We start from the raw sequence: 21,020 nt of genomic DNA, 5'->3' as shown, positions 1-21,020 counted from the left end.
TGTGTTCCTCATGGCAATGTAAGACCTCTGGAAGTCCTGCTGCCACCAGTGCTGCCTGTGAGCACAGGCATGGAGGGCTATGGGGCAGAACTGGAGAAAGGCAGGGGAGGAGGAGAAGAGGAGAACACCTCTAGAAAGGTCTGCAAGAGGGGCAGCTGGCAGTTAGGGCCAAATCTTACAAGAGGTGTAAGTAAAGCTTGCACCTAGATTATAGGTGTCTTGTGAAGGAGTCCTCCTAAAGTGAATGTTCAGACTCTCAAGTTTAAGCAGAGGGACATCTGGGCACTTTTTGAAGGCCAGCAGAGAGAAATCCCGGATGACTCTATTTTAGGCATCTTAGTCAAGTGCCTGGTTCCCCCCCCAGCTTGATCTGTAACGCTTTCCTCTTCAACCTTTAAGCTACACTGAATGGAAAGTAGGCACAGCTGAGGAGACAGAAGTAATAAATTCTGTAAGAATATGCCCGGTACAAGTAGTAACCAAGGAGAAAAGAGTCCTAGGCTCTCGTGCCTGTTCCCGGGATTATATCTCCTCTTTTGTTTGTTGGGTTGTAACCCACAATGACTCTTTGGTGTAAAACACACAGCCAGTTTAAGGGCCAGATGCAGGTTTCCATCTCTCAGGCATGTGCCCTAACCGTTAGTCTCTCAATCATCCGTGTGAACAAACCCATGAAACGTGACTGAGCCAAGAGCTTTCATTAACCAGATCTGTCATCCACAGGCTTCAAGAGTTTTAAGTATATTCCAGAATGAACCACTAAAAATCAATTTTGTGCATTCCTTACATTTAAATTGTCCTTGTGATAACCATGGCAACCATTATAACTGAAGAGACTCAAGTGGAGAAAATGCACACTTGTTTTAAATTAACAGATGAAAACCAGAATAGGAAAATGTGGTTAAAAGAGCCTAAAGCAAGTAACTGTTACTGCTCGTGATCACTTTGGTGTTTAATAGAATCTTCTTTCTTCATTGACTTTTATTCATAACTATATATTTCTGTACATTCCAGCTAATTTTCTGCTAGTAGGTCAGAATACTAGAGTTATTTTTGTAGTCTGCTTGCTTTAACTGAAAAAAAGCCAGATATAGTCTAATAAAGAAGCTCCAATTTCTGATCCGATTCATGCACAAGAGCCCAGACTCTGAAGGCTACAGAATGATATATATGTAAGTCTACATGGCTTTCAAGGGGTGAAGGAGCAGAGAGATGCCTACATATCCTTCAGGAGGTAGTCCTAGCACAAACAAAGTTCAAGTGGTTGGAAGGAGATTTATGCTTTAATGGAGTAGGTTTTAAATGTATTTAGAGACCTGCCAATGTAGGTACACATTGAGGAGTGCGTATTAAAACAGCTAAGCAGGCTAAGTACCTAACTTGTCTAATTTCTGTGGAAGTTAGGGACCTATCATATTGAGACAAGTTAATAAATCTCCCTAGGCACTGTCTGTGCTTTGAGATGTCTAACATGCTTATGTACTTCGAGTTTCAGCCTTAAATATTAATATCATCTATGAAAACAACATTTGATCTTGCCTGCAAACTCTAGCCATACTGCATAGTATTTACCATGGAAATGATCGATAAAATTAAGGGCAAAACTACGGCATTGTCACTGAAGTGAAAATACCTCTTATAGCTGTAGGTGTAAGCTACCATTTAGGATTATTTCGGCAGCAATGACTCACTAGAAATCCGTGCCAGTGACTATGGAGTGGTGAGGGATAAGTCTAGTTGTTCTGGCAAGACCTCACGAACATTGTTCTGCAAGAAGGAGCTTGTATCCCCAGCAAATCTTTTGACCACAGCTGGCCGAGAGGAAATCATAGCCAGTGCTTGGAGGGGAGACCACAATTCGTGCATCTCTGAGTCCCCTCAGAGAGGCACTGGCAAAGGCTGGAGGGTAGGCAAATATGAGAAGCAGAAGAGCTGAATTGAAATACGTTACCAGCAGGCTATTGTCTTTAAAATATTCATGGTTTTGTTTCATTAAAATTTTCCTCCTACTAATTGGAACTGGATGGGCAAGTTCTATAAGAATGATTTTGGTATAAAAAGCTGCTTCTCCATCAGCACGTTACCCCATGGGAGTTGCATAAGTCTCCATTCTCTCAGGAGAGACAATAAGATCATTTGGCTTCTAAACAGAGCAGGGTACCATGAAGGAGAAATACAGTTTGGGGCTGAACTGACATTTAGCTAGTGTTTGAGGAATATTCAATAAACCAGAATGAATCTATTTTTTATTTTCAACTTGGGAGATACTCTGTCAACACAAAATCTTTCAACACTCAAATTTTTTTTCTCAGTATTTCTGTTCAGCAGCAACCAAAGAAAATCTTTTCACTACAGTATTGAAGAAAAAGACAGATTTCAGTATCTCCCAGGATGGTGATTCCGATATTAGAAACTCATGAATCACTGAAGGAAAAAGACCACTTCCCCAAGCAGGCCACGTACTGAAAGTGTCTCCTGTGCTACGAGCCCTTCTGGTCTTCTGCAGAGAGAGCTGCTCAGTGTCCCCAGCTGGGAACACATGAGTGCAGGCTCAACAATAGCAATGCTTTCTTTGCTTTTTCTGCCAATGAAACCTAGGAATTTTGTTACTGGATAGCTTCGTGAGCAAACCGTTGCTAACTCTTCTCATTTTTTGTTGACAAATCTCGTAAAACATAAGGGCACATGAAGTGTACCATTAATCCAGACACTGGCGTGAGAATATAGGCCAGCTGAAGGATCAGCCTTTCATTTTTTTGTAAAACTGTAGCTTTTCCAAAAATACTTGAATAGAACTATTCTAGATAAACATATTATCTGATCATAATTTACCTAAAAAGTCTAGTTGCAAATTCAGGATACTTGCATCCAGAGATGCAGGGGTTTTGTATAAATGGTTTAAATATTTTTTCCAGGCAATGCATAGACTCGAAAAAATTACACATTATTTTTATAAATGATAAATATTAATGATGCTAACTGCACATAGTATATTCCCTAGAATATATCTTCCCACTATACCTTCCTTTCCATTTGTCAGTGACAGTGAAAATTATTGAATTGAAACTCTTGCAAAAGAGTTTCACCAGGAGTGAGATCAAGGCAAAGTCACCAAAGGGAAATTGAAAGAGCTCCTCCTTTATATCTGTTTCTCTGCAGCACAATTACATTTCAGTAATTTTGTTTAGTGTGTTTTTTATATATTGCTCATTTGGGGCCTGCTGAATAATTACATGGGAAATACTGTGCTGTTACTGGAAGAAGTTTCTTGCAATTGCAAACAGCAGGAAAACATAGTTATTAAACACTGATAAAATATTGGTATTTTTACTGCAGAATAACTAGTAGCTATTATTGGCACTGCTTATAATTCATTTAATTTACTTTACTTTCAATTAGGGTTGTGCATACAGAAAAGTTTGCTTTGGGTTTTGCTGCTAGCTGGAAAAAAAGCAGGGTGAGAGAAACAGCACTTCAATGCAGTATTTATGGAAAAAACACCACGTATTACTGCTGGAGCTAGTAAAACTGCCTGTGGCTAAGGTTGCTTAATATTTGCCATTAGCCCTATTTTCATTGGTTTATCGCTACACAGAATTGCTCAAGCTGAAATTTGCCGTGCTTGCCTCTGCCTTAGGTAGGGTTTTTTGAAATATTTCAACAATAATTCCTCAGCTGTTTCCAAGAACAAATTCAGGAAGAATAAGTAACGTTAAAGTGGTTTCTGCTTCTCTTGGGCAGTGTGCTAAAGTCTGACAAAGGGCTAACATTCCAGCTGTGTTGCCTCTAGGGAAGTGCTGCTCATGACCCTCTGCCGGGAGAGCGCATTGTAACACATCTGTCTCTCTGGAGGTCACATCAGGATCTGTAGGGTCTGGTGAGGATAGGGATGCACCTTGGCAGGACCAAACAAACAGCGGGTGTGGACCCAGCTGCCACTGGAAATTCAGATTCAGTTGGGTGGAGGGGAGCTGGCAGGAGGAGAGGAGGGAGGACAGGGAGACCTTCCTCCCCTCTATATGGTGGCAGAGCATTGGGGACCTCTGTCCCTCCAGTACGTATCCAGGGGATTCACCAGCGTGGCTTCCTGGCCAGGGTGCCACATGGTGGCACTGGGTTCCCACGACTGCTTGGGAGCGCGGTTAGTAACAGAAGATTGCTTTAACAAGTCAGCCGAAACAAGCGGCGTGGTTATCCTCAGCACAGCGATTTCAGCTGCCGCATGAATACGAACCACGCGCTCAGTCCCACAGGCAGTCACTGGCTTCTCGGGGTTCATGCCACAGCTCTTCACACCAGGATGCCCATCACTTGGAGTGAGTCACTAGCCCTGGAAATCATTGGTATTCAGACCCGTTCGTTGGCATCTTCCTTGGAAGCTGCTGCTCCATATTCACTTGTCATTCCTGGCAAGACTCCCCTCAGCAGCAAGAAGCTGTTTTCGACCTCTGTCTCTGCTCCTGGCACACAGCCAGCCCAGATGACACAGAGTTTTGAGGTCAGAGCCTCCTGGCCTTTGCTCCTGCCCGTGGACCATTCCTGGAACGAGGTTCCAGGATTATGATGGTGGAGTAGCTCTTCTCTGACCATCTAACATAGCCAGTGGGTACGCTGTGGTGGGCCAAGATCTGGCTAAATGATCAGTCTGTGAAAAAACTTGCTCACGTCCAGTTTTTAATGCTTCTCTGAACCATCTTATAATGAGCATGTTCCTCTGTGTCTTGGCTCTTTCTGCAGGCTGCACAAAGCTGAAATGTCACGTGGGATTGAGCACAGAGTTGAGGCAAAGTAAAGCAGTGAAGTGCTCAGGGAGGGTCCAGAAAAAGTCTGTTCCTTGCTTGTTGCTACCGCTGGTGAAATTAGCAGCTTTGTATCTGTCTCTCCAGCAACCGAGGATGCCTGCTTTTTTGACAGATGGATAATGGAAAAGGCTGTAGACAGTCCACTCTGACATGATTAGGGATATGACCTGATGCCACTGTTACCCTGTTAAGCCCACTGCCTTTCGGGATAAATTTCTCAGGGCTGTGTTTGCGCTGGGGCTGTTTATAACCTTTCCTGACTGCAGAAAAAGACCCTCGTGAATTCAAAGTCCGCAAGCAAATAGTTGTGCAAATGCCTGCCAAGGCATGGGCTGCTTCCCCTATCTAGTAGTTTGTCTGTCCCACCTGTAATGACCATGACCAGTTTGTCTTGTTGGACTAGGAGTCATCCTAACTGCTAATTACGTTCCTCTTCACGTGACATCTTGGGACTTGGTGTTATTTCACTTCCATGAAAATGCTTTGCTCCTTTGCAGCACAGACAAGGAATGTTCTTAGAGAGTCTAATGACTAATTCACATGTGCCTTTAATCACCTCTCTTTTTGAATTTTTCTAATTACTTTGAGCAAAAGATTGATCATATTACCCGTCCTCAGAGTTCAGGCTATTTCTGCAATTAAGATGATATTTCTGCAATTAAAACTGACTTTAAAAGGTGGCCTAGTGTTTTTTTCATTTTATTATTCTTATTTCCTTCTCTGAAGAGTTTTCTTGTCTGTGAATGAAAAGTAGACCTGCGTGCAAAACTGAACAGTGGTTTTATTATTACCTTACTTTTGCTTCATTGGAACAAAAACATCATTTTGTATTGTTACCTTTTTTCCTACCCCTTACCTTACTGTGAAATAATTTAAAATCTATTTGTAAAAACATCCAGCCTTTATATTGTTGTTGTTTTGAATCTTAGTGCAGGAGGTCTATGTTCAAAAAGTATCTTAAGATGGTGTAAGCTGAAGTCCAGCAGACAAGCTCTGATGAATTTTTCTCCAGCTGTTTAGTATGTTACCAGCCCATCCCATGTCCACTCCATGACAGAGTCACAGGACCCATCGGAAGTTATTATCCTTATTTTAGGGGCTTCAGAGGGAGCATGCTTTCTGCACCACACCTGCAGACCGTCATTTGCAACTTTGAGCACGGCAGCAAGTGCCACGTGAAATCCCCTGGGTCTGGGGTGATCTAACTGAAGATGAGTGATCCCTCCTCACCACCTGGCACTGAGCTGCAGAAGGCAAACCCCAGCCAGCACCTCTTTGCATCTCCTTAGCACCTGGGCAGACATTTGGATGGATGCAGTTGAAATCCAGTTGGGTTTCTAGCTGATGGGATAATTAAATGTCCTTATGGCATGGGTGTAGATGAAAAGAGCTATTTTTAATACCTTGGATACTGAAGGCTAATCCCAGCTGTCCCTACAACTGGCTGGAAAAGAACGGAGAGATTTAGCAACCTCCCTGGAGTGTGAGGATCCCCTTGTAGTATCCCACACGCAGGAGTTCTAACTCTTCCCGGGAAAAAAAAAAAAACAAACTTTAGAAAGAGTAGTTCACTTCACAGTTACCTTAATCATGTGTTCCTTATATAATATGTCCCTCAGGTAATAATTTTTTTTCACCAGCTTCTTACATTACACAGATAAAATTGTTTGTTTGCTAATCATATGCCAAATCAAATTATTTCTATTTGGTAGAGTTTAATATTAGCATGCTCTGATAATTGCTAGAATTTAATTTATTTCAGTCTGTACCTGCGTGTTCTGCAGGTGATAATCAGTGGTCTTTTTCTTTCGCTGTCCCATGGGAGACGATGACCTTATCACTTCTTTCCTTGCTAAAATCCTGCTCTGTTCCCCAGGCACCAATTGCGTTTCCTTTCAGATTTGTCTAATTGATTGATGGAATTAAACTGAACTCAGAGAAATTGCTCTCAACCTTTATATAGCCACTGGGTTGTTGCTTCTATTTCAGACCTGAAGAGGAGACGGTGTTCCCAAAAGAAGGGCTGTTGTGCCAAAAGTCTGCCTGCTTTTCCCAATGACTAGTTTTACTTCTTCCCTGGAAGCCTTGCTTCACATGCACTCTCAGACTACTGGAGCTACAACACTACCATGCTAGAGTCTCCACTGTTCTAGACAGAATCTACTTCTTATCGGTTCGTACTAAAGAAGCTTGCAGTCTCCTGGATGCTAGCCAAAACTGCCTGTGTCCCATGAGTATGCTGGAGCATAATGTACAAGCTTCAAAAAGGACTAATATATAAAGTCAACACACTTTATTATACTATGTTAAGTTGATAGCATCAGTCTAATTATTAAAAGCATAGCAACAGTTTAATATTAAAACAGCCCTATCTCTCTTATGCTTTAAAATCAACCTGCCTCCAGAAGGCGAGGTAGGATTTCACTGTGTGTTTTTGCAGGAACTTGGTTCAGATTCACCTGCTAGCGTCACGTGCCCTTTGCAGCTGATGAATTTATTTCTTGTTCCGCAGTGGCTGTACTGCAGATAATACTGGGATAATGCTTCAATAATCAAAATCATGAGCTTTTTAACGTCACGATATTTCACTTTATTGCATGAAGATGCAGATCCGATTACAAGCTCACAGATAGTGCCAGTACCTGACTCACACAGGGAACTATTGCCTTGGGAATCTCAATTATCCAGATGCAGGAGAAGCTTAAAATACTTAAGGAAAGCAGAAGGAGAAAAATATATGACATTTCAATATTGCTTGTTATGCACAGGATTCAAACCTTGATGTCCATCACTCACCATTTAGTGTTTAGAAGGGAGACACAGCCTCTCTTGGGCCCTCCTTTAGATAAATGGATGTTTCCTTCTGTAAGCTGCCTCCTCCAAGGTCAGAATTATCCTCTGTTGTAGTCCATCAGTTTTATGACATGAGGGGGTTGTATTTCAGTTTGGGAAAAAAAAGGAAATCTTTATTGGCACACTCAAGAATGGAGAGGAAATAATTCCAGAAAGATTGTAAAAGCTCAGAGACCTCAATAAATTAAGGTTGGAAACCTCCTTCAGTCGGCGCTAGACTTCAAAATTGCAGCTTGAAAGCCAAATACAGCTATTGGTGGCACCATTTGACATTTCACTGGTGTGTATGTGCTTTGAGATGGTGCAGTCAGAAGCAGAACTGGCTGTACGTGTCTTTCACTTACTTCCCTTAAAGGGTTAAAAAGAATTCAGACTTTCATGTTGGGGCTGTTTTAAAAGAAGTGTCACCTATCTCAATTGAAAGAATCTGTCTGTGCCCTTTGAGAGCCCTTCTAATTATAAATGTCGAGGTGTCCTTGAGCTTTGAAGCAAATGCTGTTATCAGGTTCAATATATTGTACATTACAGATGATTGTTTTATCCTTCCATCCAAAAATACATTTTCAGCTTTTGGTCACAGGTTAACTTTAATTACATTACCTCTTCTAGAAATGAAGGCTATATAAGCACCTAAAAAGACAGGCATAATTCATTTACAAGTACACACACAGTGAATTTTCTCCTTTTAAAAGTGACTTTTTCCAAGCAATGGGTTCTTGTTTGCCAGTATTGTATTCACTTGAGCATGGGCTTCACGAGAATCCTTTGATCACAGTGACAGGGTTACTGTTTTGTATTTGCTGAACTGACTGCATGAATGTCTTGTCTAAAAAGGTCTTAGCTACAGGCTTCTTTGACATGATAGTTAAAACAAACTCTTTATTGTGTTGGTTATTTTCTCTGTGTTTTGGAGCATTTCATTCTGTGAGTGTGGAAATCAGCAAGAAGAAACATGGGTACTAGGAAAACAAGCCAAATTCACAAGCATACCAGAAAGAATTATTTCAATAAAGGTATAAAACAGGTTTAAAAGTTGCCAAACAGAAGTGATATTGGTCAGGCTTTCTAGCACAAATGCCCTCCTTTCAGTCTGAAATAGAAGCAGAAATCTTTCAACTTAGTAGGGTGGGGAATATTTTTTCTAAGTTTAACTTAATTATGTTGTTCAATTAATTATTAGCTGCTGGATTCCTGGAGCATATAGGTGACCTCCCGATCGTCAGGACTGAAAGTCTGGTTTCACTCATTGACTTCAACATAAAGCCATTAATCACCACTCTTTCCTCTTATACCAGCACCAGCCTTCTAGGCACCGCAATGAAAATAAGCAACCATAACCTAGCAATTATCACGCTCCCATGGGCTGACACAATTACCTCCGCAAATCAGCCGTCAGACGCAAGTCACCAAAAAGCCCGCGGTGCCGAGGCAGGCCCTCAGGTCCTGCTGTGATTGCTCTTTGCAGAGCGCCTGTGGCCCCCACCTCGCCAGTGAAAAGGGAGCTCTGCCGAGGGAGGACTTTCCTCTGGGGTGAGAAGTTATGCTGCTTTTTCCAGCAGCTACGGTAAGGCGTGTACTGCTCCCTGCGCGTTTCTCTCACTTGCATTCTTGGACCATCGCAGCTATAATGACACCGTTCCCACTTATTGAACCTGCCAGAGTATTTTACTGAGTTCTTAAACTGTCAACCCGGGATACTGTGGTAAATTGTGCTCATGGAGTTTATTGTTTGTGAAATACGCCTTTTCAATTCTAATGTGCGTGTATTTTCTGTGCTCGTCAGTACTATCTCCAACAAAATATAGCAAGATTTTAAATGCAGAAATACAGAATTCCTCAGGATGTTTTCCATCTTGCCTATCAGTTCCAGAGGGATATAATTTATGTATAACGCTCCCTTTAGCAATGTTAGTTACTTTTTTATTTGATTTTAGCACTTTTGAAAAATAACACTCTTAACAATAGAACTACACAAAGCTGTATGTGCAGGTCACCTTCTTAAGTCGTTGAGACATTATATTCAATGAATAAATTTCAACAACTTGAACATCACAGAAATTTTACATATTGGGAACAAATATGTTGTACAAGGGTATTTTAGGGATGACATAACAAGATAGGCACTCTGATAGCTGCACTGCCTGAGCTCCTAAACCCCCCTTCCCAAGTGAAACTTGGTAGCAGGTAGGCTAAGACATGGCTGAGGACACCAAAGGCAGTTTATTCCACATGCTCTGTTTGACCACAGATTAAATTGAATGTGAAGAATAAGAAACTTTCAAAGAAAGTTTCTTTGTGTTTTCCCAAGAATGTGACTCATATGAATTCTGGTGGAACCACCTCTTTCAGCATAAATTAATACCATAGTTCTCAAAATTTTCTGTATTATTAAAGTGATTATATATTTCACATGCATTAATTCTGCAGAGAGGCATGGGTTTCATCTTCTGTGGCCACCAAACACCCAGGTCTGTTACAAAAACATAACGACATGCAAATGAGAAATTTCAGTTTCATACCAGATCATGTATACTGGATACAAGCCCTGCTTAACAAACTGCCTCATCACTGCATGTATACCTGGAGTGTTTAATTTTGATTTTGTTACTGATTTATAGGACAGAATGCCACCATATCACTAACATGTTACAAAAGCAAACGCCAATTCTCATATTTCAGTGGCTTTCCCTGGCTACTGTTGTGTACTATCACTCAAGACGTGCAGGTTGAGTGCCATTACTGTGCTTGGAATTGATAACGTGGTGAACTGCAAGCCTCCCAGGGATTTTCCCATCTCTATTTTATGGTTTTCCAAAGAGGACCAGGTACTCTGAGCCATTTATCTGGAAGTAGTTTCTCGCATCATTTTTTTAAACAGAAAGCTTTTACTTTTTCAGCAAGTAAAATATCCCAAAGAGTGAAAACTAGGAAAGGAATAACCAAAAACATAATATGTGTTGCCCTTTTTGTATAGAGAACATGTAGTTTCATTTGTTTATTCCTGCTTTTCTTTGTGCTGTTGAATATCACACAAGTCAAACAAAGCATAGCTAGCCAGGATTTGCTTATTGATGTCGCTGATCATAGAATCATAGAATCATTTAGGTTGGAAAAGATCTTTTAGATCATCAAGTCCAACTGTAAACCTAACACTGCCAATTGCACCAGCAAACCACGTCCCTCAGCACTACATCTACCCGTCTTTTAAATACCTCAAGGGATGGTGACTCAACCACCTCCCTGGGCAGCCTGTTCCAGTGCTTGACAATCCTTTCAGCAAAGAAATTTTTCCTAATATCCACCCTAAACCTCCCCTGGCACAACATGAGGCCATTTCCTCTTGTTACTCAGGTAACAAGCTTGATAATCAGATCTCTGATTTACACCCAGATTACAAAAAATTCTGATCCTTCACAAAAAGGTAAAGAGATCAATTTAATTAGCACATACTAAGGTATCATTGTATGCCTCTTCCCATTAATTTCAGTGAGTAATGACACATTTATAACATGTTTCTCTCAGTGACCTCACGACTGGCAGCTTTCAAAAGGTAGGGTATATTTATGTGTACTTTCTTAATCTGGTAGCTTTGTTTGTGCAGTTCTGCTCAAAAATAATATTAAAAATAAGGTCAGACATCAGAGACTCATAGTTTATTTGATGAGAAAGAAGAAAATCATTATTACATTATCGTGATATTCTCTAGACTATTGTGGCATAAATATGAAACATAGGTGTTTATTTGAAAGAAGAGTCTAAATTACCGTCTAAGATCTAAATCTTTTTGTCAAATGGTGATAAATTAAATTCTTATAAGTGCAAAGATTCTTCCTTCTCTGAGAGTCAAAAGGGCCAGCATTCTGAACATGAAGCCTCTTTAACTTATTTCAAGTTGCTCATTTGACTCAGATTATGGTCTTCAGTTTCCAAAAGAAAAGGAACTATCCGAAATTCAAGGTCATTTTTGAAATCTTGGTCTACTGATATAAAGTAGGAATGTGTATTTTGGTTGAGAAGAAAAATAATTTCTCTGTATTGGCAATTCCCGATTTCATAGAAATAAGGAATGTTAACTGCAGTAGTTAGGCACAGAGTTCTTCTTGGCAATTAACCAAGTGTGTTAATCACTGAAAATAATCCTGCAACAGTAGACAGCACAGACACACCATACGGCTTGTTTTTAATTCTCAAGCACGCTAGATTTGCATCCACTCTGTATTGCTTTAAGCTCATCCTCACAGCAGTCAGTTTTCTAGCTTTCTAACAATTTGACAGCTAGTTGAGACTCATAGAGGTGATAACATTAAAACAATTAAAGCTATTGCAATTGAGGAAGAAGAAATAAGCTCTTGTGTGTATTCTGCTGTGTCAAATTCAGCCACTTCAAGTCCTAAAGAGCTAATGAAGACTAGCTTAAGATATAAATACACCTTTTCCTCTTAGTACATGCTATTACTTATTACCGTATATCCCATTGTTATTATCTTTATATTGTATTCCTGCCAGTCACTGGCCACGTAAGGCCTATCAAAGGGGACGCTGTACCTCTCTCTAGCAGTCATACTGGGAAGCCGATGTGATGGCCTGGGAAGCAAATCCTGGCTAGCTATGCTTTGTTTGGCTTGTGTGATATTTAGGCCTGGGAAGCCTGATGTCTCTGGACTCCCCCAGTGGGTTTCCATGCCAGTGCGATGAGAGTGAGTGAAAATCTGTTCTCCATTGTTAAAGTTCCAGTGAGTCCATCCTATAGACAAAATCTTGGAAGCGAGTAATTTTTGCCTTTTTTTTTTTTTTATGTAAACCTTGGAAAAATGGTTGCCAAGTGTCTGGAAAACAAAGACAACAAAGAATCAGGGTAGTCTGTAAAACCCTTAGAAGTTATAAACTGCATTTCAGTAGTCATTTCAGTGGGTGACATTTAACATGGCATTTTAAGAACACCCTTAGCACAGAGTCGTTAAGAGTTCGCTTTGCATTTCACATCAGCGAGGTGTGCCATGGAAAGCAGTCCCAGGGTTTTGAAGCACTGCAGCTTCCCCAGAAGGACAGAAATCAACGTTGGAAGGTGGATCATAAGGCCTCAACACCAGACATTTAAAGCATTTTTGAAGTTTGAGAGCAGATTAAATGATCTGTAAAATCAACCAAGAAAAGTTGTCATCTAAATTGAAGATATGCTAATGTGTTCTCACAGATTTGACAGGAATAAATGCACCGTCATAGAAGTATAAGACATTCCTTGTTGTCTCTAGGTTATTGGGATTTCATTCCATCTAAACAGCCCTGACTTTTAGCTCTCATGTGCAAAAGAAATCCAATGGTTAGCATGAACCTGGGGTTTTCTGCATTCTGTGACAGACTCCCTGATAATTAAATAGAGCAAATTTGAAATGAACAGAAAAATTGAAGCTGACAAATACATTGCAAGAGAGATATGTAATAATCTCAAGGTAATATCGCTCTATTTTACATCCCGCAACCCCTTAATAGATACTGTTATTCTAGAAATCATGCCCATTATTTTTCAAAACCTGTTAAAAAATCTTAGGCAATGTTATTAAGAAGCAGTAGAAGCCAAAGGATCATAGAAGTGCAGCAAACTTGTAAAAAAAATAAAAGTACTTTCTTCAGGATACTCTAGTTCTCTGCAAGTCTCTGGTTCCAGCAATTAACCTTGCTATACGTTATCATATCACATTTGGGGGATTTTTTCAGCACTCCTTTGATTTTGTTAAATTGAGAAATGTGTCTGGATGAAGAGGAAACACGGTCTAGTGACACCCTTGGAATGACTTTATTAGTAGGGTTGAAGAGTGAGCCAGTTTGTGAATGATAACTAGGGATTATGCAGAAAGACTAAGTAACAAAACTAGGAAAGACATTGTAAGGAACTCTGAAGCAAAGATATTATGTTTCTAAGTCACCTAATAGCCCAAATTTCCTTTGCCATTGTATAGTCCCTCAAAGATTTCAATACCATAAATATACATTCCACTGGATCCTTTTACATAAAAGCTTTACTGATTTCTCTACAGATTCAGACTGGATTTTCATTTTCATTAACTACTTTCACACTGCATTTTGAGATCCCAGGTTAAATACTTTCTTGAAATTTCTTAATTAAGAATAAAAGTAATGTACTTTCTAAGTATATTCTGACAGATTTCCAAAGAGATTGAGGCAGTCTCAGAGGCAAATCGGTACTTTAGACACATATTAACTTTGCAAACAGCTAGAACAGCTAAAGACTTCATTGAGTCCAGTAATTATTGATTCCAGGCTGCTACTTACAATCCATTGCCAAAATCTGTCCTCCCTGCTGCAGGGGAGGAGCTTAGAGCATTCCCCAGCCTCTCCAGCACGACCCAGCTCCATGTGTCAGTCTGGACAGGGAGGAGGTGGCAGGTGTAACACGGCCTCCTACGTGGTGCTGCAGGTACAGGTGCATTCACATCTTCTCCTCCCAGACTGAGCAGATAAATTATCTAACTTGCACAGCCTGGCATTTTGTTTCCAAATGAGTGAAATAATATTCTACCGAATGTCTGGACTTTTCTGCCTGGTGGCTTAAGTTCTCAATTTGATTCCCACATGGTCAAAGACTACTCTGTGTCATGCCAGCTAACTGAAGAGCATTTCCTACACACATTTGGGGACCACTTTGGAAATAAAATGACTGAAAACCCTTTATCACAGATTTAAAAGACTGTAATTGATTGGTTAGTTTTCTCGTCCTCTTTCCCTTTCCTTTTCTCTTTCTCTCCCCTTCTTCTTCTTCTTCTTCTTCTTCTTCTTCTTCTTCTTCTTCTTCTTCTTCTTCTTCTTCTTCTTCTTCTTCTTCTTCCCCTCCTCCTCCTCCTTCTCCTTCTCCTCTTTCTTCTTTTCATTTTTTTATTTTTCTTTTTTTAATTCATGTTGCACGTTTTAGGAATATAACTTCTCACTTTTCATCCTAGTCTGTAACAAGTCTGATAAACCACTGAAGCTAGCAGCTGGATTTTCCAGCCACCCTTGCTCTCCACACACTGGACTCTAAGGTAAAGGTCTTAATGACCTGTGGAGGCCAAAGTGAGAAACTCTTGAAATTCTTGACATGTCTTTCTGCAAGAAAAGGGTAGAGCCCCAACCAGTATAAACCACTGCCCTCCATTGCCATTAATTAGGGTATCCCACTAAGAATCAGTTTCAAGATATAGAAAAGGAATGAGGATGGAGGACTTTGGAAAAGCTGAAGTTTGGCTGTATCAAAGACCAAATGTGCCTGAGACAAACAGTATCTGTGGCTCTGCCACAGTGTACATTGAATATATTGTGAGATGTATTGAAATATCATAGATTTAAGTGTGATTTTTCAGATTTTCTCATGCTCTTTCATGATACAGAGTCAAGTAAGTTCACAAAACCTCTTTTCCCGTTCTGACCTCTAGCCATTTTACTCATCTTGTTTGTTTGCTTTGCCAAACCTGTGTTTTAATTATTTCTTTGCTACAGAGGGGTTTAAATTGCTGTAAACATGGGATTCAGTCTGGTTCTCCTTTCCTTAAAGACAGTGAAAATCATTCATAATCAGTGTCAAATGATAAATTGGGAAGAATTGCCCTTGCAAAAGGGAAATTTTGCAGCCTTCAATATTCAGGTAAAACTTTGATTGAGCTAATCCTGAGTTTAAACTTTAACCTTAAACAGGTGCTTAAATTCGATTGGAACATAGAGAACACACACATAAAGTCAAAGCCATGCTTAAGAGCTTTGCAGACTCAAAAATATACTGATACTCACCCAAGGTGGGGCAATTCCCAGTATCGTCTCTAGAATTTACATGCTTTAAATGTCCTCTAATGCTTACTGTCAGCATTTATCCTTCTGACACTTATCTTTTGCCTTGCCAGGCTTTAGTGTTTAAGATTAGAGGGGAAACTTTGAACAAGCAGTCTGGCTATCTGCACACAAAGGCTTGATATTCGCTCCATTATCCCTGCCTGGAGACCAGTTACTCTTGGTTAACTGAAGCACAGTTTCCAGAAAGCCATTTAATCCTGACTTGTGGTTATCAAATTTATTCCTCTAATGTCTCGCTCCAGTGGTCAAGGCCTGTCATTGTTAGAAGTTTGTGCCTTATTTCTCAGCTGGCTGTGGCTGGCCTCAATATTCGACCATCGACTCTTGATGTGCTGGTCTTTCCTAAAGTTAAGAGTCCTTTTGCATCTTTTCCTGGGAAGACATTCAACTCACCTAATTTCTCAGTCCTCTCTTTGACAAGCTAAATAGACTCTCTTAGTTTTTCACTGTGAGAAATTTTAGTCATTTTTAATTAAATTTAATTTGATTAAATTTAACCTAATAATTTTCAGTCATTTTAATAATTTTTTGTGGTCCTCAAATAATTGTCTTTCTTTTTAAAAAGTCGGCACCAGAACTGTTACCTTCTGTAGTAATATTCAGTTTCTCATTTAACATACTTAAATCTTTTTCAAAGCTCCTTGTGATGGGACAGAGGGTCTTAGTCTCTTTGCATGGTCTGCGTCCCGTGTTGCTACACATATAGATTTTTTTTTGGCTCTGTTAAAATAATTTGGACTCAACTTATGGCCTATTGAGAGCACTCTCTGTTGGTGCCCTGCCCTCATTGCTTTCGACATCATTAGATTCATTCTAGTATGTAGGCTTAAACCAGCCAAATTGTATTAGGAATGATTTTTTATTTGCTTCTAGAGCACAAATAGAAATGATGAAGAGTATCACTTGGCACTAATTTTGGTGAAAACCACTTAAGAGGTGCCCTCATGGATTGCCCTTTGAAATCTTAAAACAGTTGAGTATAAGGTTATTGATATTTTATAGTGCCAATTTCTCAACTGGGGCATGTGTGTGTGTGTGTGATGATAACAAATCAAGAATACATCCATTACATCTGTTACGTATATATAGTACAGCAATCAGCCAGCAAGTAACCTCACTGAAGAATGAAATCAGGTTTGTTTTGACAAGTCTTGTTGCAATCAAATTATGTCGAGTGACTTGCATTGGTCTGATTGTTATTAATTCATTTTTATATTTGCCTGGGGTTGAAGTCAGAATAACTGTGGTCTACAGCTGCCTGCAAGAGGCTGCTGGTCGGGTCTGAACACTTACTGCGGGAATCTGTTAAGCACTATGAGTTAAGAGTAAGGCAGATATGCACATCAGTCAGAGGTCTCCTTGCCTAGACCTTTTATGCTGGTGATTACTCAGGCCAGCTAATTTAAAAATAGCTGGCAGATGAAAATAACATCTTTTTTTTAAGTTCTTTTTGAAAAGTAAACACGTCTTCTCCATTCTTAGTGAGCTATACTGCTTCCTTACAAAAAACCAATTTATTGAAAACTCCTATTTTCCTTCATTACTAGCTGTGCTATCACTCTTCTGTCTCATGACAGGTATATTTAATACCACTAAGATTTCTTTTGGTCCTAATAGAATTGTTTTGATTCCATATCACCATTCACATTGCCACCCAATATATTTTTTCCTAAGTTCTTCCCTTTTGACTTCCATTCTCATTTTTCTCTGCTCCAAAACCTTACAGTGGGTTTACACTGACTGCTGTCTATTCCTCCCTTTCCTCTGCAACATTTGGTGCTTATCACCTTCATCTTCATTTTGCTACTGACCTAAAAGGCGCTTTTAGCAAAACATGACATCTTTTCAACTGTACATCCATGGCTTTTTAATCATCTAATATAAGTTTCTAAAGAGTCCTCTGAGAAGCCAGAAAAATGAGACTGCCAGGCAGAAAATAATCACTTCTTCTCATAATTTCCCTCAGCTTGAGAAAACTAACCCTTATTCTCTGTTTTTCCACACTGAATGTAATCAGATTGTGATCGCTGATCTCCAGGCTTTGCCAGCTTTCCCTCCAGCGACTAAGTTGTTTTTTTCTTTTAAGCCAACACAGCAAAGCCTGCAACAGAATTGCTTTGTGTTGGACACAATATCGTTGCTGTGAGAATGTACCATCTACTGCTTCGGGACTGTGGTGTTTTACTACAGGCTCCCCGGGTGAAACCTACAACCTCTCCAACATATTTTTTCTTCTTCCTCTGCATTGAAAACAAGGGCTCAGAAAGACAACCATGCTGCTCTCCTGGTCCATTCATGCCATGTCCTGTAGCAGACACTCCTGCCCGTCTCCCCCGTCTCCGTTCCCCTGCTGGGTTTTGTCTGACATGCATCAGATGCTGTAATTCTGCATTTCTCTCGGCTGTGCTGTACTGGAGCAGCTCCAAGTCCATAACTGTCTGCATTGCTGGCTGGGGCAGGAGGAGGAAATAAGCAGCGAGAGGTGGGCTCTCCAGCTTGGCACACCAAGGTCCCACAGGGTGTGGGAGAACACAGCTCAAGTCTGACCTCCCCTCAACACACAGCAATGCAAAACTATTGCCACTGCTGCAAAGGCCACCTTTGGACTCACACTGGCTGGACACCCCGGCATTTTCTAGGGCGGCATAACACCAAGCTGAAGTCCTCAGCTGAGTCTGGTTTGAACTATCCCCCCTGGGCAGCAAGGTGAGGAGAAAAGGTACATGGCTTTCTTCCTTCTGTGAGTCAACCTCCGAGTAACCTGCACAAGCTTAGTATCAAACATCCACTGCACTTAATGAGTCATTTCAAATTTCCAAAAAATCTAGACATGGGAAATGAAACCAGAGCAAAAAAAGGTAGAAGTCCTGCAAATATTTGAATAGAAACACTGTAGGGGCATTTCTTCACAGCGCTACAAGAATCTGCTGTTATTGATCTATTTGTAGTCTCTATGATTTTTGTTTGAAATAATGTAATGTGGGGGGTTTTTTTGCTCTCATGGCCTCTCATTTTTAATTACCTTTTGCTTCCTCATAAATTTAGAAAACTTGAATCGAAAACAGCTGTGACCCACAGCCCCCACTCAATGTCAGAAATCTGTATGCAGTCGCACCCAGTATTTCAGTTTGCATAACTTATTTGTGACTTGTTATTAAAGCTGCTTGCATAATAAAATTAAATGCAGTTTACATTTAGTAATGTGTCTGCTCACTTGCCTGTAATCAAACTGACAGCTTTTCTTTAAACAGTCAATCAAGTCTCCGGTTCTTTCTGGCTCTGTTTGTTTGATTGGAGTTGAGATGTCATAAAACAGAATGGAATATTTTACAAGTTCTGATTACATGCTTGGACTTTTTTAGGACTGCAATTTCTTTCATTCATAAAAAAACCCACCCTGAATTATTAAAAAATCCCTGATTTTAATTTCACAGTTGATGCTACAGTTACCAAAAACACAATCTGAATTCAAAATGTTTTTTTCTTTGTCAAAACTAGCTAAAAAGCCTACAAATTAAGATCTTATTTGATTAGATTATAACAACAGTTTCAAGAATAAGGCATAATTTTTCCAGGCTATATCCTCTGAATAGAGCTGTATTTAAAGATAAGCAAAATGATTCTTCTACAGAGCAGAATTTAGGAACTGAATGATAAGTCTGCAGCTCGAATAGTAGGTGGTTGTTTGAAGTCGAAAATATTACCTGAAATTTTCTATTACTTGGAAATGAAGAACATGTCCTGAGTGTCTTGAAAGGAAAGGAAAATTAGCAATGAACATGAAACACCATAAAAGTTTATATCTAATTCATTAAAAGGTAGACTCTTGCTAATGTGTAGGAAAAACTCCCAAACATTATATTTCAGATCAACCCTCAGTTTCAATTTGTAATATTTGGCAGACTGCATGAGCATCAAACATGGCCATATTTTTATTCTTTTCATCTTACTCTTTGATCTTTTCACATATTATATATATACTGATACTTAACGGCCTTACTGCTACAGGCCTCATGGGATCCTACATTCAAAATGTGTCTCTGAAACATATATTTGAAATAACCATTTGAAATACTTATGAAAGCACTATGATTAAAGTAACTTTCTGTATATAACCACAAAAAAACTAGGGCAAGTTTTTCAGTCCTGACTCCTTCTTTGGTGTGTCACTATTTTGTAGTCCCAAGGGACCCAGTTTCAAGAAGTGATAGCTACTTTTAAGATATCACTGTTTGACAATCAAAAAATTTGATTGTAGCATTACCAAGACTTGACTTCTAATAAAGAGAAATAAACTAAGAATACAACCCAGTGATATATCATACTAATGTTGGGAATGTGTGGCATTTATAAATATCTTCAAATTCACTTCGTAACTATATGATGCAAACCTTGAAAAAAGTTATAGCACCAGTTTAGGATATAATTTCTCCATGAACAGTTTAAATGGGAAATATTACCAACGGGACTAGTACCCTTACTAGTATGTATATTCCAATCTTTATAGGTATATGACGTGTAAAAGAATAGTTTGGGGTGGAAGGCACATTTGAAGGTCATCTAGTCCAACCCCCCTGCAATAAACAGGGACATCTTCATCTAGATCAGGCTGCTCAGAGCCCCATCCAAACTGACCTTGAACACTTCCAGGGATGGGGCATCTACCACCTCTCTAGGCAACGTGTTCCAGTGTTTCACCACCCTCATTGTAAAAAATGTCTTCCTTATACCTAGTCTGCATCTACCCTCTTTTAGCTTAAAACCATTACCCCTTGTCCTATCACAACAGGCCCCACTAAAAAGTTTGTCCCCTTTCTTATAAGCCCCCTTTAAGTACTAAAAGGCCACCAAATGGTCTCCCCAGAGCCTTCTCTTCTACAGGATGAACAGCCACAACTCTCTCAGTCTGTCCTCACAGGAGAGGTGTTCCAGCCCTCTGATCATTTTTGTGGCCCTCCTCTGGACCCAGTCCAACTGGTCCATGTCTTTCCTGTATTGAGGACTCCAGAGCTGGATGCAGTACTCCAGGTGGGGTCTCAAGAGAGCGGAGTAGAGGGGCAGAATCACCTCCCTTGAAATGCTGGTCACACTTCTTTTGGTGCAGCCCAGGATGCGGTTGGCTTTCTGGCTGCAAGTACACATTGCCAGCTCATGCCCAGCTTTTCATCCACCAGTAACGCCAGGGTACTGGCAGGGGTACTCTCAATCCCTTCATCCCCCAGCCTGTATTGATACGAGGGGTTGCCCTGACCCAGGTGCAGAACGCTGCATTTAATCCTGTTGAAGCTCATGAGGTTCACATGGTCCCAGTTATTGATCTCATCCAGGTCCCTCAGATGTGTCAACTGTACCACTTGGCTTGGTCTCCACAGAGAAGACAGGCACAGTGCAAGAAAATGTAAGTGTAAATCAGAATTGTATCCTGTACTGTGAGACCCTTGAAGTCCTACAGATTACATTTGTGGCATGTGACTGATGCTCTTTTCCAAAGGTTTAGCTTTGTATAATTCTCGTAAGGCTTAACAG

The 21,020-nt window shown here is 40.1% G+C and overlaps 1 long non-coding RNA gene across 1 annotated transcript in view; it reads left to right on the top strand.

Moving 5' to 3' along the window:
* Positions 1–18,607, top strand: part of LOC134519230 (uncharacterized) — a 241,200-nt gene extending 222,593 nt beyond the window's left edge. The window contains exon 7 of the long non-coding RNA XR_010072167.1: positions 17,581–18,607. This is a non-coding gene — a long non-coding RNA (uncharacterized LOC134519230). The remainder of the gene's footprint in view (positions 1–17,580) is intronic.
* Positions 18,608–21,020: the final 2,413 nt, after the last annotated feature.

The sequence above is a fragment of the Chroicocephalus ridibundus genome, chromosome 1 (assembly GCF_963924245.1).
Source record: "Chroicocephalus ridibundus chromosome 1, bChrRid1.1, whole genome shotgun sequence".
In the NCBI taxonomy this organism is placed as follows: domain Eukaryota; kingdom Metazoa; phylum Chordata; class Aves; order Charadriiformes; family Laridae; genus Chroicocephalus; species Chroicocephalus ridibundus.
Note: the sequence above shows the minus strand (reverse complement) of the source record. Positions and strands in the feature narration are given on the sequence as shown.